Genomic DNA, 16071 nt, shown 5'->3' on the forward strand with positions numbered 1-16071 from the left:
GCAGCAGCGCTATTGTGATGTCATCGGGGGGCATTGTGACAAGCCGCCAGTGTTCCGTCTCTTCATGTTGTGCACAGTTCAAACGGAAAATACATCAACAGGCAGACTACAGAAAAGCTTACTATCAAAGGTTAGAGGGGGGCTTTCTCAGAGGGCTTTTTACAGTTTTTCTATTCCCAATTAGCCGTTTAAGTGTACTTATTGAAAGTAGTAATTCTTTCATAGGCCGCCCTTTCTTAGTATTTGACGTTCCTTATATTGCGGTATGAGGCTTCGCAGTAGGTTGCAAACATTCATCACCCATGACTGTCCCCAATTGAGCTCAGAAGCTCAATGTCTATCATGACCTCTCTTTTAGAATGTCCAAGAGCAAGCAAACTATTCCTCCAGGAGAGGGCGCCAACAGACTACTAAAGAGATCATCATTACTCAAAGAAAACCCCAAAAACCAATGCATGATAGGAATAAACAGGTAACTTTCTTTGGAGTGGAAGCGGAGAGATCGCACCAGATGCCAATTCTAGATGTTATCACACCTGTGGTCACTGCAGCAGCAGGTGAATCCACTTTGTCCAAAAGGGATCTATTCCATTCAATTGCAAATGATCTAGATAAGACAGAGAACTGCAGCACGGGGACATAGCCGAGTTGGTCAGGTTGAGTGGTGATGAGTTTGCTATTTGGATGAATAAAGAAAGTCAAAAGTGTGAAAGATAAAAAACAAAAGGAGGAAGTGTGAAAAGTGAATGGGCCAAATTGAGGTGCATATGAAGACGTATGCTTTCTTCCAATTCATTAAATCGGGCTAATATGAATCAGGTGAATTGAGTTCTGCTTTTGGAAACTGGGTTAAGAAGGGGTGCACCGTTCCTGGAGGTACTGCAATACCAGGTCAATGCGTGGAGTGGACAGAGCAAGCTCTTTTTCCATCTCCCTGTTCTAAAAATCCATTTAATATATGGTCCCCAGATAGGGGACGTATCAGATATTAAACTGATAAGAACAGATACTACACTTGATCTTAGCCAAAAGGCCGAGAAGCGATAACCAGAATTGGTTTGGGCCTCGAGTGGCACCCTGGCCTATGCCGGACACATCTTAGGGAGAGAGAGCGAGAGGGAGACAAACCCACGCCTACACAAGACATTTTGTCACCCAAGCCAACCCTTGAAAAGGCTGCTTTGCAGAGCCAAAACAAGAAGAATGGTGCGTTTTGCAGCCGCCGCCCACTGCAATGAATCTGAATAACTCCTCCTTTAGGGCGCAAGCAACTCCCCTCCCCCTTGCAGTCTTTCCAATTCACGATACAAAAAGACGGACAGGACAGGTTGCCTGACTTTCCGTCACTGCCACCCTTTGCCATCCTTACCCGTAGAAAGCCCTTTCATCATCCCCAAACCCTAATCTTTTCCCTTTCCTTCCCAGCCCCCAAACCCTGCCCTCTGTACCTTTCTCACCACCCGCTTCCCTTCTCCTGTCATCCCCCTACCACCCGGGAAAAAAAGAGATTGCCCCCTCCTTCCACTAGCCCACCCTCCCACCCAAAGAACAACTTCTTCTGCGCAGCTTGTTTTCTAGGCAGCAGCGCTATTGTGATGTCATCGGGGGGCATTGTGACAAGCCGCCAGTGTTCCGTCTCTTCATGTTGTGCACAGTTCAAACGGAAAATACATCAACAGGCAGACTACAGAAAAGCTTACTATCAAAGGTTAGAGGGGGGCTTTCTCAGAGGGCTTTTTACAGTTTTTCTATTCCCAATTAGCCGTTTAAGTGTACTTATTGAAAGTAGTAATTCTTTCATAGGCCGCCCTTTCTTAGTATTTGACGTTCCTTATATTGCGGTATGAGGCTTCGCAGTAGGTTGCAAACATTCATCACCCATGACTGTCCCCAATTGAGCTCAGAAGCTCAATGTCTATCATGACCTCTCTTTTAGAATGTCCAAGAGCAAGCAAACTATTCCTCCAGGAGAGGGCGCCAACAGACTACTAAAGAGATCATCATTACTCAAAGAAAACCCCAAAAACCAATGCATGATAGGAATAAACAGGTAACTTTCTTTGGAGTGGAAGCGGAGAGATCGCACCAGATGCCAATTCTAGATGTTATCACACCTGTGGTCACTGCAGCAGCAGGTGAATCCACTTTGTCCAAAAGGGATCTATTCCATTCAATTGCAAATGATCTAGATAAGACAGAGAACTGCAGCACGGGGACATAGCCGAGTTGGTCAGGTTGAGTGGTGATGAGTTTGCTATTTGGATGAATAAAGAAAGTCAAAAGTGTGAAAGATAAAAAACAAAAGGAGGAAGTGTGAAAAGTGAATGGGCCAAATTGAGGTGCATATGAAGACGTATGCTTTCTTCCAATTCATTAAATCGGGCTAATATGAATCAGGTGAATTGAGTTCTGCTTTTGGAAACTGGGTTAAGAAGGGGTGCACCGTTCCTGGAGGTACTGCAATACCAGGTCAATGCGTGGAGTGGACAGAGCAAGCTCTTTTTCCATCTCCCTGTTCTAAAAATCCATTTAATATATGGTCCCCAGATAGGGGACGTATCAGATATTAAACTGATAAGAACAGATACTACACTTGATCTTAGCCAAAAGGCCGAGAAGCGATAACCAGAATTGGTTTGGGCCTCGAGTGGCACCCTGGCCTATGCCGGACACATCTTAGGGAGAGAGAGCGAGAGGGAGACAAACCCACGCCTACACAAGACATTTTGTCACCCAAGCCAACCCTTGAAAAGGCTGCTTTGCAGAGCCAAAACAAGAAGAATGGTGCGTTTTGCAGCCGCCGCCCACTGCAATGAATCTGAATAACTCCTCCTTTAGGGCGCAAGCAACTCCCCTCCCCCTTGCAGTCTTTCCAATTCACGATACAAAAAGACGGACAGGACAGGTTGCCTGACTTTCCGTCACTGCCACCCTTTGCCATCCTTACCCGTAGAAAGCCCTTTCATCATCCCCAAACCCTAATCTTTTCCCTTTCCTTCCCAGCCCCCAAACCCTGCCCTCTGTACCTTTCTCACCACCCGCTTCCCTTCTCCTGTCATCCCCCTACCACCCGGGAAAAAAAGAGATTGCCCCCTCCTTCCACTAGCCCACCCTCCCACCCAAAGAACAACTTCTTCTGCGCAGCTTGTTTTCTAGGCAGCAGCGCTATTGTGATGTCATCGGGGGGCATTGTGACAAGCCGCCAGTGTTCCGTCTCTTCATGTTGTGCACAGTTCAAACGGAAAATACATCAACAGGCAGACTACAGAAAAGCTTACTATCAAAGGTTAGAGGGGGGCTTTCTCAGAGGGCTTTTTACAGTTTTTCTATTCCCAATTAGCCGTTTAAGTGTACTTATTGAAAGTAGTAATTCTTTCATAGGCCGCCCTTTCTTAGTATTTGACGTTCCTTATATTGCGGTATGAGGCTTCGCAGTAGGTTGCAAACATTCATCACCCATGACTGTCCCCAATTGAGCTCAGAAGCTCAATGTCTATCATGACCTCTCTTTTAGAATGTCCAAGAGCAAGCAAACTATTCCTCCAGGAGAGGGCGCCAACAGACTACTAAAGAGATCATCATTACTCAAAGAAAACCCCAAAAACCAATGCATGATAGGAATAAACAGGTAACTTTCTTTGGAGTGGAAGCGGAGAGATCGCACCAGATGCCAATTCTAGATGTTATCACACCTGTGGTCACTGCAGCAGCAGGTGAATCCACTTTGTCCAAAAGGGATCTATTCCATTCAATTGCAAATGATCTAGATAAGACAGAGAACTGCAGCACGGGGACATAGCCGAGTTGGTCAGGTTGAGTGGTGATGAGTTTGCTATTTGGATGAATAAAGAAAGTCAAAAGTGTGAAAGATAAAAAACAAAAGGAGGAAGTGTGAAAAGTGAATGGGCCAAATTGAGGTGCATATGAAGACGTATGCTTTCTTCCAATTCATTAAATCGGGCTAATATGAATCAGGTGAATTGAGTTCTGCTTTTGGAAACTGGGTTAAGAAGGGGTGCACCGTTCCTGGAGGTACTGCAATACCAGGTCAATGCGTGGAGTGGACAGAGCAAGCTCTTTTTCCATCTCCCTGTTCTAAAAATCCATTTAATATATGGTCCCCAGATAGGGGACGTATCAGATATTAAACTGATAAGAACAGATACTACACTTGATCTTAGCCAAAAGGCCGAGAAGCGATAACCAGAATTGGTTTGGGCCTCGAGTGGCACCCTGGCCTATGCCGGACACATCTTAGGGAGAGAGAGCGAGAGGGAGACAAACCCACGCCTACACAAGACATTTTGTCACCCAAGCCAACCCTTGAAAAGGCTGCTTTGCAGAGCCAAAACAAGAAGAATGGTGCGTTTTGCAGCCGCCGCCCACTGCAATGAATCTGAATAACTCCTCCTTTAGGGCGCAAGCAACTCCCCTCCCCCTTGCAGTCTTTCCAATTCACGATACAAAAAGACGGACAGGACAGGTTGCCTGACTTTCCGTCACTGCCACCCTTTGCCATCCTTACCCGTAGAAAGCCCTTTCATCATCCCCAAACCCTAATCTTTTCCCTTTCCTTCCCAGCCCCCAAACCCTGCCCTCTGTACCTTTCTCACCACCCGCTTCCCTTCTCCTGTCATCCCCCTACCACCCGGGAAAAAAAGAGATTGCCCCCTCCTTCCACTAGCCCACCCTCCCACCCAAAGAACAACTTCTTCTGCGCAGCTTGTTTTCTAGGCAGCAGCGCTATTGTGATGTCATCGGGGGGCATTGTGACAAGCCGCCAGTGTTCCGTCTCTTCATGTTGTGCACAGTTCAAACGGAAAATACATCAACAGGCAGACTACAGAAAAGCTTACTATCAAAGGTTAGAGGGGGGCTTTCTCAGAGGGCTTTTTACAGTTTTTCTATTCCCAATTAGCCGTTTAAGTGTACTTATTGAAAGTAGTAATTCTTTCATAGGCCGCCCTTTCTTAGTATTTGACGTTCCTTATATTGCGGTATGAGGCTTCGCAGTAGGTTGCAAACATTCATCACCCATGACTGTCCCCAATTGAGCTCAGAAGCTCAATGTCTATCATGACCTCTCTTTTAGAATGTCCAAGAGCAAGCAAACTATTCCTCCAGGAGAGGGCGCCAACAGACTACTAAAGAGATCATCATTACTCAAAGAAAACCCCAAAAACCAATGCATGATAGGAATAAACAGGTAACTTTCTTTGGAGTGGAAGCGGAGAGATCGCACCAGATGCCAATTCTAGATGTTATCACACCTGTGGTCACTGCAGCAGCAGGTGAATCCACTTTGTCCAAAAGGGATCTATTCCATTCAATTGCAAATGATCTAGATAAGACAGAGAACTGCAGCACGGGGACATAGCCGAGTTGGTCAGGTTGAGTGGTGATGAGTTTGCTATTTGGATGAATAAAGAAAGTCAAAAGTGTGAAAGATAAAAAACAAAAGGAGGAAGTGTGAAAAGTGAATGGGCCAAATTGAGGTGCATATGAAGACGTATGCTTTCTTCCAATTCATTAAATCGGGCTAATATGAATCAGGTGAATTGAGTTCTGCTTTTGGAAACTGGGTTAAGAAGGGGTGCACCGTTCCTGGAGGTACTGCAATACCAGGTCAATGCGTGGAGTGGACAGAGCAAGCTCTTTTTCCATCTCCCTGTTCTAAAAATCCATTTAATATATGGTCCCCAGATAGGGGACGTATCAGATATTAAACTGATAAGAACAGATACTACACTTGATCTTAGCCAAAAGGCCGAGAAGCGATAACCAGAATTGGTTTGGGCCTCGAGTGGCACCCTGGCCTATGCCGGACACATCTTAGGGAGAGAGAGCGAGAGGGAGACAAACCCACGCCTACACAAGACATTTTGTCACCCAAGCCAACCCTTGAAAAGGCTGCTTTGCAGAGCCAAAACAAGAAGAATGGTGCGTTTTGCAGCCGCCGCCCACTGCAATGAATCTGAATAACTCCTCCTTTAGGGCGCAAGCAACTCCCCTCCCCCTTGCAGTCTTTCCAATTCACGATACAAAAAGACGGACAGGACAGGTTGCCTGACTTTCCGTCACTGCCACCCTTTGCCATCCTTACCCGTAGAAAGCCCTTTCATCATCCCCAAACCCTAATCTTTTCCCTTTCCTTCCCAGCCCCCAAACCCTGCCCTCTGTACCTTTCTCACCACCCGCTTCCCTTCTCCTGTCATTCCCCTACCACCCGGGAAAAAAAGAGATTGCCCCCTCCTTCCACTAGCCCACCCTCCCACCCAAAGAACAACTTCTTCTGCGCAGCTTGTTTTCTAGGCAGCAGCGCTATTGTGATGTCATCGGGGGGCATTGTGACAAGCCGCCAGTGTTCCGTCTCTTCATGTTGTGCACAGTTCAAACGGAAAATACATCAACAGGCAGACTACAGAAAAGCTTACTATCAAAGGTTAGAGGGGGGCTTTCTCAGAGGGCTTTTTACAGTTTTTCTATTCCCAATTAGCCGTTTAAGTGTACTTATTGAAAGTAGTAATTCTTTCATAGGCCGCCCTTTCTTAGTATTTGACGTTCCTTATATTGCGGTATGAGGCTTCGCAGTAGGTTGCAAACATTCATCACCCATGACTGTCCCCAATTGAGCTCAGAAGCTCAATGTCTATCATGACCTCTCTTTTAGAATGTCCAAGAGCAAGCAAACTATTCCTCCAGGAGAGGGCGCCAACAGACTACTAAAGAGATCATCATTACTCAAAGAAAACCCCAAAAACCAATGCATGATAGGAATAAACAGGTAACTTTCTTTGGAGTGGAAGCGGAGAGATCGCACCAGATGCCAATTCTAGATGTTATCACACCTGTGGTCACTGCAGCAGCAGGTGAATCCACTTTGTCCAAAAGGGATCTATTCCATTCAATTGCAAATGATCTAGATAAGACAGAGAACTGCAGCACGGGGACATAGCCGAGTTGGTCAGGTTGAGTGGTGATGAGTTTGCTATTTGGATGAATAAAGAAAGTCAAAAGTGTGAAAGATAAAAAACAAAAGGAGGAAGTGTGAAAAGTGAATGGGCCAAATTGAGGTGCATATGAAGACGTATGCTTTCTTCCAATTCATTAAATCGGGCTAATATGAATCAGGTGAATTGAGTTCTGCTTTTGGAAACTGGGTTAAGAAGGGGTGCACCGTTCCTGGAGGTACTGCAATACCAGGTCAATGCGTGGAGTGGACAGAGCAAGCTCTTTTTCCATCTCCCTGTTCTAAAAATCCATTTAATATATGGTCCCCAGATAGGGGACGTATCAGATATTAAACTGATAAGAACAGATACTACACTTGATCTTAGCCAAAAGGCCGAGAAGCGATAACCAGAATTGGTTTGGGCCTCGAGTGGCACCCTGGCCTATGCCGGACACATCTTAGGGAGAGAGAGCGAGAGGGAGACAAACCCACGCCTACACAAGACATTTTGTCACCCAAGCCAACCCTTGAAAAGGCTGCTTTGCAGAGCCAAAACAAGAAGAATGGTGCGTTTTGCAGCCGCCGCCCACTGCAATGAATCTGAATAACTCCTCCTTTAGGGCGCAAGCAACTCCCCTCCCCCTTGCAGTCTTTCCAATTCACGATACAAAAAGACGGACAGGACAGGTTGCCTGACTTTCCGTCACTGCCACCCTTTGCCATCCTTACCCGTAGAAAGCCCTTTCATCATCCCCAAACCCTAATCTTTTCCCTTTCCTTCCCAGCCCCCAAACCCTGCCCTCTGTACCTTTCTCACCACCCGCTTCCCTTCTCCTGTCATCCCCCTACCACCCGGGAAAAAAAGAGATTGCCCCCTCCTTCCACTAGCCCACCCTCCCACCCAAAGAACAACTTCTTCTGCGCAGCTTGTTTTCTAGGCAGCAGCGCTATTGTGATGTCATCGGGGGGCATTGTGACAAGCCGCCAGTGTTCCGTCTCTTCATGTTGTGCACAGTTCAAACGGAAAATACATCAACAGGCAGACTACAGAAAAGCTTACTATCAAAGGTTAGAGGGGGGCTTTCTCAGAGGGCTTTTTACAGTTTTTCTATTCCCAATTAGCCGTTTAAGTGTACTTATTGAAAGTAGTAATTCTTTCATAGGCCGCCCTTTCTTAGTATTTGACGTTCCTTATATTGCGGTATGAGGCTTCGCAGTAGGTTGCAAACATTCATCACCCATGACTGTCCCCAATTGAGCTCAGAAGCTCAATGTCTATCATGACCTCTCTTTTAGAATGTCCAAGAGCAAGCAAACTATTCCTCCAGGAGAGGGCGCCAACAGACTACTAAAGAGATCATCATTACTCAAAGAAAACCCCAAAAACCAATGCATGATAGGAATAAACAGGTAACTTTCTTTGGAGTGGAAGCGGAGAGATCGCACCAGATGCCAATTCTAGATGTTATCACACCTGTGGTCACTGCAGCAGCAGGTGAATCCACTTTGTCCAAAAGGGATCTATTCCATTCAATTGCAAATGATCTAGATAAGACAGAGAACTGCAGCACGGGGACATAGCCGAGTTGGTCAGGTTGAGTGGTGATGAGTTTGCTATTTGGATGAATAAAGAAAGTCAAAAGTGTGAAAGATAAAAAACAAAAGGAGGAAGTGTGAAAAGTGAATGGGCCAAATTGAGGTGCATATGAAGACGTATGCTTTCTTCCAATTCATTAAATCGGGCTAATATGAATCAGGTGAATTGAGTTCTGCTTTTGGAAACTGGGTTAAGAAGGGGTGCACCGTTCCTGGAGGTACTGCAATACCAGGTCAATGCGTGGAGTGGACAGAGCAAGCTCTTTTTCCATCTCCCTGTTCTAAAAATCCATTTAATATATGGTCCCCAGATAGGGGACGTATCAGATATTAAACTGATAAGAACAGATACTACACTTGATCTTAGCCAAAAGGCCGAGAAGCGATAACCAGAATTGGTTTGGGCCTCGAGTGGCACCCTGGCCTATGCCGGACACATCTTAGGGAGAGAGAGCGAGAGGGAGACAAACCCACGCCTACACAAGACATTTTGTCACCCAAGCCAACCCTTGAAAAGGCTGCTTTGCAGAGCCAAAACAAGAAGAATGGTGCGTTTTGCAGCCGCCGCCCACTGCAATGAATCTGAATAACTCCTCCTTTAGGGCGCAAGCAACTCCCCTCCCCCTTGCAGTCTTTCCAATTCACGATACAAAAAGACGGACAGGACAGGTTGCCTGACTTTCCGTCACTGCCACCCTTTGCCATCCTTACCCGTAGAAAGCCCTTTCATCATCCCCAAACCCTAATCTTTTCCCTTTCCTTCCCAGCCCCCAAGCCCTGCCCTCTGTACCTTTCTCACCACCCGCTTCCCTTCTCCTGTCATCCCCCTACCACCCGGGAAAAAAAGAGATTGCCCCCTCCTTCCACTAGCCCACCCTCCCACCCAAAGAACAACTTCTTCTGCGCAGCTTGTTTTCTAGGCAGCAGCGCTATTGTGATGTCATCGGGGGGCATTGTGACAAGCCGCCAGTGTTCCGTCTCTTCATGTTGTGCACAGTTCAAACGGAAAATACATCAACAGGCAGACTACAGAAAAGCTTACTATCAAAGGTTAGAGGGGGGCTTTCTCAGAGGGCTTTTTACAGTTTTTCTATTCCCAATTAGCCGTTTAAGTGTACTTATTGAAAGTAGTAATTCTTTCATAGGCCGCCCTTTCTTAGTATTTGACGTTCCTTATATTGCGGTATGAGGCTTCGCAGTAGGTTGCAAACATTCATCACCCATGACTGTCCCCAATTGAGCTCAGAAGCTCAATGTCTATCATGACCTCTCTTTTAGAATGTCCAAGAGCAAGCAAACTATTCCTCCAGGAGAGGGCGCCAACAGACTACTAAAGAGATCATCATTACTCAAAGAAAACCCCAAAAACCAATGCATGATAGGAATAAACAGGTAACTTTCTTTGGAGTGGAAGCGGAGAGATCGCACCAGATGCCAATTCTAGATGTTATCACACCTGTGGTCACTGCAGCAGCAGGTGAATCCACTTTGTCCAAAAGGGATCTATTCCATTCAATTGCAAATGATCTAGATAAGACAGAGAACTGCAGCACGGGGACATAGCCGAGTTGGTCAGGTTGAGTGGTGATGAGTTTGCTATTTGGATGAATAAAGAAAGTCAAAAGTGTGAAAGATAAAAAACAAAAGGAGGAAGTGTGAAAAGTGAATGGGCCAAATTGAGGTGCATATGAAGACGTATGCTTTCTTCCAATTCATTAAATCGGGCTAATATGAATCAGGTGAATTGAGTTCTGCTTTTGGAAACTGGGTTAAGAAGGGGTGCACCGTTCCTGGAGGTACTGCAATACCAGGTCAATGCGTGGAGTGGACAGAGCAAGCTCTTTTTCCATCTCCCTGTTCTAAAAATCCATTTAATATATGGTCCCCAGATAGGGGACGTATCAGATATTAAACTGATAAGAACAGATACTACACTTGATCTTAGCCAAAAGGCCGAGAAGCGATAACCAGAATTGGTTTGGGCCTCGAGTGGCACCCTGGCCTATGCCGGACACATCTTAGGGAGAGAGAGCGAGAGGGAGACAAACCCACGCCTACACAAGACATTTTGTCACCCAAGCCAACCCTTGAAAAGGCTGCTTTGCAGAGCCAAAACAAGAAGAATGGTGCGTTTTGCAGCCGCCGCCCACTGCAATGAATCTGAATAACTCCTCCTTTAGGGCGCAAGCAACTCCCCTCCCCCTTGCAGTCTTTCCAATTCACGATACAAAAAGACGGACAGGACAGGTTGCCTGACTTTCCGTCACTGCCACCCTTTGCCATCCTTACCCGTAGAAAGCCCTTTCATCATCCCCAAACCCTAATCTTTTCCCTTTCCTTCCCAGCCCCCAAACCCTGCCCTCTGTACCTTTCTCACCACCCGCTTCCCTTCTCCTGTCATCCCCCTACCACCCGGGAAAAAAAGAGATTGCCCCCTCCTTCCACTAGCCCACCCTCCCACCCAAAGAACAACTTCTTCTGCGCAGCTTGTTTTCTAGGCAGCAGCGCTATTGTGATGTCATCGGGGGGCATTGTGACAAGCCGCCAGTGTTCCGTCTCTTCATGTTGTGCACAGTTCAAACGGAAAATACATCAACAGGCAGACTACAGAAAAGCTTACTATCAAAGGTTAGAGGGGGGCTTTCTCAGAGGGCTTTTTACAGTTTTTCTATTCCCAATTAGCCGTTTAAGTGTACTTATTGAAAGTAGTAATTCTTTCATAGGCCGCCCTTTCTTAGTATTTGACGTTCCTTATATTGCGGTATGAGGCTTCGCAGTAGGTTGCAAACATTCATCACCCATGACTGTCCCCAATTGAGCTCAGAAGCTCAATGTCTATCATGACCTCTCTTTTAGAATGTCCAAGAGCAAGCAAACTATTCCTCCAGGAGAGGGCGCCAACAGACTACTAAAGAGATCATCATTACTCAAAGAAAACCCCAAAAACCAATGCATGATAGGAATAAACAGGTAACTTTCTTTGGAGTGGAAGCGGAGAGATCGCACCAGATGCCAATTCTAGATGTTATCACACCTGTGGTCACTGCAGCAGCAGGTGAATCCACTTTGTCCAAAAGGGATCTATTCCATTCAATTGCAAATGATCTAGATAAGACAGAGAACTGCAGCACGGGGACATAGCCGAGTTGGTCAGGTTGAGTGGTGATGAGTTTGCTATTTGGATGAATAAAGAAAGTCAAAAGTGTGAAAGATAAAAAACAAAAGGAGGAAGTGTGAAAAGTGAATGGGCCAAATTGAGGTGCATATGAAGACGTATGCTTTCTTCCAATTCATTAAATCGGGCTAATATGAATCAGGTGAATTGAGTTCTGCTTTTGGAAACTGGGTTAAGAAGGGGTGCACCGTTCCTGGAGGTACTGCAATACCAGGTCAATGCGTGGAGTGGACAGAGCAAGCTCTTTTTCCATCTCCCTGTTCTAAAAATCCATTTAATATATGGTCCCCAGATAGGGGACGTATCAGATATTAAACTGATAAGAACAGATACTACACTTGATCTTAGCCAAAAGGCCGAGAAGCGATAACCAGAATTGGTTTGGGCCTCGAGTGGCACCCTGGCCTATGCCGGACACATCTTAGGGAGAGAGAGCGAGAGGGAGACAAACCCACGCCTACACAAGACATTTTGTCACCCAAGCCAACCCTTGAAAAGGCTGCTTTGCAGAGCCAAAACAAGAAGAATGGTGCGTTTTGCAGCCGCCGCCCACTGCAATGAATCTGAATAACTCCTCCTTTAGGGCGCAAGCAACTCCCCTCCCCCTTGCAGTCTTTCCAATTCACGATACAAAAAGACGGACAGGACAGGTTGCCTGACTTTCCGTCACTGCCACCCTTTGCCATCCTTACCCGTAGAAAGCCCTTTCATCATCCCCAAACCCTAATCTTTTCCCTTTCCTTCCCAGCCCCCAAACCCTGCCCTCTGTACCTTTCTCACCACCCGCTTCCCTTCTCCTGTCATCCCCCTACCACCCGGGAAAAAAAGAGATTGCCCCCTCCTTCCACTAGCCCACCCTCCCACCCAAAGAACAACTTCTTCTGCGCAGCTTGTTTTCTAGGCAGCAGCGCTATTGTGATGTCATCGGGGGGCATTGTGACAAGCCGCCAGTGTTCCGTCTCTTCATGTTGTGCACAGTTCAAACGGAAAATACATCAACAGGCAGACTACAGAAAAGCTTACTATCAAAGGTTAGAGGGGGGCTTTCTCAGAGGGCTTTTTACAGTTTTTCTATTCCCAATTAGCCGTTTAAGTGTACTTATTGAAAGTAGTAATTCTTTCATAGGCCGCCCTTTCTTAGTATTTGACGTTCCTTATATTGCGGTATGAGGCTTCGCAGTAGGTTGCAAACATTCATCACCCATGACTGTCCCCAATTGAGCTCAGAAGCTCAATGTCTATCATGACCTCTCTTTTAGAATGTCCAAGAGCAAGCAAACTATTCCTCCAGGAGAGGGCGCCAACAGACTACTAAAGAGATCATCATTACTCAAAGAAAACCCCAAAAACCAATGCATGATAGGAATAAACAGGTAACTTTCTTTGGAGTGGAAGCGGAGAGATCGCACCAGATGCCAATTCTAGATGTTATCACACCTGTGGTCACTGCAGCAGCAGGTGAATCCACTTTGTCCAAAAGGGATCTATTCCATTCAATTGCAAATGATCTAGATAAGACAGAGAACTGCAGCACGGGGACATAGCCGAGTTGGTCAGGTTGAGTGGTGATGAGTTTGCTATTTGGATGAATAAAGAAAGTCAAAAGTGTGAAAGATAAAAAACAAAAGGAGGAAGTGTGAAAAGTGAATGGGCCAAATTGAGGTGCATATGAAGACGTATGCTTTCTTCCAATTCATTAAATCGGGCTAATATGAATCAGGTGAATTGAGTTCTGCTTTTGGAAACTGGGTTAAGAAGGGGTGCACCGTTCCTGGAGGTACTGCAATACCAGGTCAATGCGTGGAGTGGACAGAGCAAGCTCTTTTTCCATCTCCCTGTTCTAAAAATCCATTTAATATATGGTCCCCAGCTAGGGGACGTATCAGATATTAAACTGATAAGAACAGATACTACACTTGATCTTAGCCAAAAGGCCGAGAAGCGATAACCAGAATTGGTTTGGGCCTCGAGTGGCACCCTGGCCTATGCCGGACACATCTTAGGGAGAGAGAGCGAGAGGGAGACAAACCCACGCCTACACAAGACATTTTGTCACCCAAGCCAACCCTTGAAAAGGCTGCTTTGCAGAGCCAAAACAAGAAGAATGGTGCGTTTTGCAGCCGCCGCCCACTGCAATGAATCTGAATAACTTCTCCTTTAGGGCGCAAGCAACTCCCCTCCCCCTTGCAGTCTTTCCAATTCACGATACAAAAAGACGGACAGGACAGGTTGCCTGACTTTCCGTCACTGCCACCCTTTGCCATCCTTACCCGTAGAAAGCCCTTTCATCATCCCCAAACCCTAATCTTTTCCCTTTCCTTCCCAGCCCCCAAACCCTGCCCTCTGTACCTTTCTCACCACCCGCTTCCCTTCTCCTGTCATCCCCCTACCACCCGGGAAAAAAAGAGATTGCCCCCTCCTTCCACTAGCCCACCCTCCCACCCAAAGAACAACTTCTTCTGCGCAGCTTGTTTTCTAGGCAGCAGCGCTATTGTGATGTCATCGGGGGGCATTGTGACAAGCCGCCAGTGTTCCGTCTCTTCATGTTGTGCACAGTTCAAACGGAAAATACATCAACAGGCAGACTACAGAAAAGCTTACTATCAAAGGTTAGAGGGGGGCTTTCTCAGAGGGCTTTTTACAGTTTTTCTATTCCCAATTAGCCGTTTAAGTGTACTTATTGAAAGTAGTAATTCTTTCATAGGCCGCCCTTTCTTAGTATTTGATGTTCCTTATATTGCGGTATGAGGCTTCGCAGTAGGTTGCAAACATTCATCACCCATGACTGTCCCCAATTGAGCTCAGAAGCTCAATGTCTATCATGACCTCTCTTTTAGAATGTCCAAGAGCAAGCAAACTATTCCTCCAGGAGAGGGCGCCAACAGACTACTAAAGAGATCATCATTACTCAAAGAAAACCCCAAAAACCAATGCATGATAGGAATAAACAGGTAACTTTCTTTGGAGTGGAAGCGGAGAGATCGCACCAGATGCCAATTCTAGATGTTATCACACCTGTGGTCACTGCAGCAGCAGGTGAATCCACTTTGTCCAAAAGGGATCTATTCCATTCAATTGCAAATGATCTAGATAAGACAGAGAACTGCAGCACGGGGACATAGCCGAGTTGGTCAGGTTGAGTGGTGATGAGTTTGCTATTTGGATGAATAAAGAAAGTCAAAAGTGTGAAAGATAAAAAACAAAAGGAGGAAGTGTGAAAAGTGAATGGGCCAAATTGAGGTGCATATGAAGACGTATGCTTTCTTCCAATTCATTAAATCGGGCTAATATGAATCAGGTGAATTGAGTTCTGCTTTTGGAAACTGGGTTAAGAAGGGGTGCACCGTTCCTGGAGGTACTGCAATACCAGGTCAATGCGTGGAGTGGACAGAGCAAGCTCTTTTTCCATCTCCCTGTTCTAAAAATCCATTTAATATATGGTCCCCAGATAGGGGACGTATCAGATATTAAACTGATAAGAACAGATACTACACTTGATCTTAGCCAAAAGGCCGAGAAGCGATAACCAGAATTGGTTTGGGCCTCGAGTGGCACCCTGGCCTATGCCGGACACATCTTAGGGAGAGAGAGCGAGAGGGAGACAAACCCACGCCTACACAAGACATTTTGTCACCCAAGCCAACCCTTGAAAAGGCTGCTTTGCAGAGCCAAAACAAGAAGAATGGTGCGTTTTGCAGCCGCCGCCCACTGCAATGAATCTGAATAACTCCTCCTTTAGGGCGCAAGCAACTCCCCTCCCCCTTGCAGTCTTTCCAATTCACGATACAAAAAGACGGACAGGACAGGTTGCCTGACTTTCCGTCACTGCCACCCTTTGCCATCCTTACCCGTAGAAAGCCCTTTCATCATCCCCAAACCCTAATCTTTTCCCTTTCCTTCCCAGCCCCCAAACCCTGCCCTCTGTACCTTTCTCACCACCCGCTTCCCTTCTCCTGTCATCCCCCTACCACCCGGGAAAAAAAGAGATTGCCCCCTCCTTCCACTAGCCCACCCTCCCACCCAAAGAACAACTTCTTCTGCGCAGCTTGTTTTCTAGGCAGCAGCGCTATTGTGATGTCATCGGGGGGCATTGTGACAAGCCGCCAGTGTTCCGTCTCTTCATGTTGTGCACAGTTCAAACGGAAAATACATCAACAGGCAGACTACAGAAAAGCTTACTATCAAAGGTTAGAGGGGGGCTTTCTCAGAGGGCTTTTTACAGTTTTTCTATTCCCAATTAGCCGTTTAAGTGTACTTATTGAAAGTAGTAATTCTTTCATAGGCCGCCCTTTCTTAGTATTTGACGTTCCTTATATTGCGGTATGAGGCTTCGCAGTAGGTTGCAAAC

The 16071-nt window shown here is 46.3% G+C and overlaps 10 non-coding genes across 10 annotated transcripts; all 10 read right to left on the reverse strand.

The window, feature by feature from the left end:
- Positions 1-854: 854 nt before the first annotated feature.
- On the reverse strand, positions 855-1045 carry LOC142279948 (U2 spliceosomal RNA). The gene has a single exon (XR_012742330.1). It is a non-coding gene; the product is annotated as a U2 spliceosomal RNA (small nuclear RNA).
- A 1387-nt stretch (positions 1046-2432) lies between these two features.
- LOC142279961 (U2 spliceosomal RNA) lies at positions 2433-2623 on the reverse strand. The gene has a single exon (XR_012742341.1). It is a non-coding gene; the product is annotated as a U2 spliceosomal RNA (small nuclear RNA).
- Positions 2624-4010: 1387 nt separating this feature from the next.
- Positions 4011-4201, reverse strand: LOC142279970 (U2 spliceosomal RNA). The gene has a single exon (XR_012742349.1). It is a non-coding gene; the product is annotated as a U2 spliceosomal RNA (small nuclear RNA).
- A 1387-nt stretch (positions 4202-5588) lies between these two features.
- LOC142279971 (U2 spliceosomal RNA) lies at positions 5589-5779 on the reverse strand. Its single transcript, XR_012742350.1, has one exon. It is a non-coding gene; the product is annotated as a U2 spliceosomal RNA (small nuclear RNA).
- A 1387-nt stretch (positions 5780-7166) lies between these two features.
- Positions 7167-7357, reverse strand: LOC142279972 (U2 spliceosomal RNA). The gene has a single exon (XR_012742351.1). It is a non-coding gene; the product is annotated as a U2 spliceosomal RNA (small nuclear RNA).
- A 1387-nt stretch (positions 7358-8744) lies between these two features.
- On the reverse strand, positions 8745-8935 carry LOC142279949 (U2 spliceosomal RNA). Its single transcript, XR_012742331.1, has one exon. It is a non-coding gene; the product is annotated as a U2 spliceosomal RNA (small nuclear RNA).
- A 1387-nt stretch (positions 8936-10322) lies between these two features.
- On the reverse strand, positions 10323-10513 carry LOC142279950 (U2 spliceosomal RNA). The gene has a single exon (XR_012742332.1). It is a non-coding gene; the product is annotated as a U2 spliceosomal RNA (small nuclear RNA).
- A 1387-nt stretch (positions 10514-11900) lies between these two features.
- Positions 11901-12091, reverse strand: LOC142279951 (U2 spliceosomal RNA). The gene has a single exon (XR_012742333.1). It is a non-coding gene; the product is annotated as a U2 spliceosomal RNA (small nuclear RNA).
- A 1387-nt stretch (positions 12092-13478) lies between these two features.
- LOC142279968 (U2 spliceosomal RNA) lies at positions 13479-13669 on the reverse strand. Its single transcript, XR_012742347.1, has one exon. It is a non-coding gene; the product is annotated as a U2 spliceosomal RNA (small nuclear RNA).
- A 1387-nt stretch (positions 13670-15056) lies between these two features.
- On the reverse strand, positions 15057-15247 carry LOC142279952 (U2 spliceosomal RNA). Its single transcript, XR_012742334.1, has one exon. It is a non-coding gene; the product is annotated as a U2 spliceosomal RNA (small nuclear RNA).
- Positions 15248-16071: the final 824 nt, after the last annotated feature.

This window comes from Anomaloglossus baeobatrachus, unplaced genomic scaffold (genome assembly GCF_048569485.1).
Source record: "Anomaloglossus baeobatrachus isolate aAnoBae1 unplaced genomic scaffold, aAnoBae1.hap1 Scaffold_4456, whole genome shotgun sequence".
NCBI classification, from domain to species: Eukaryota; Metazoa; Chordata; class Amphibia; order Anura; family Aromobatidae; genus Anomaloglossus; species Anomaloglossus baeobatrachus.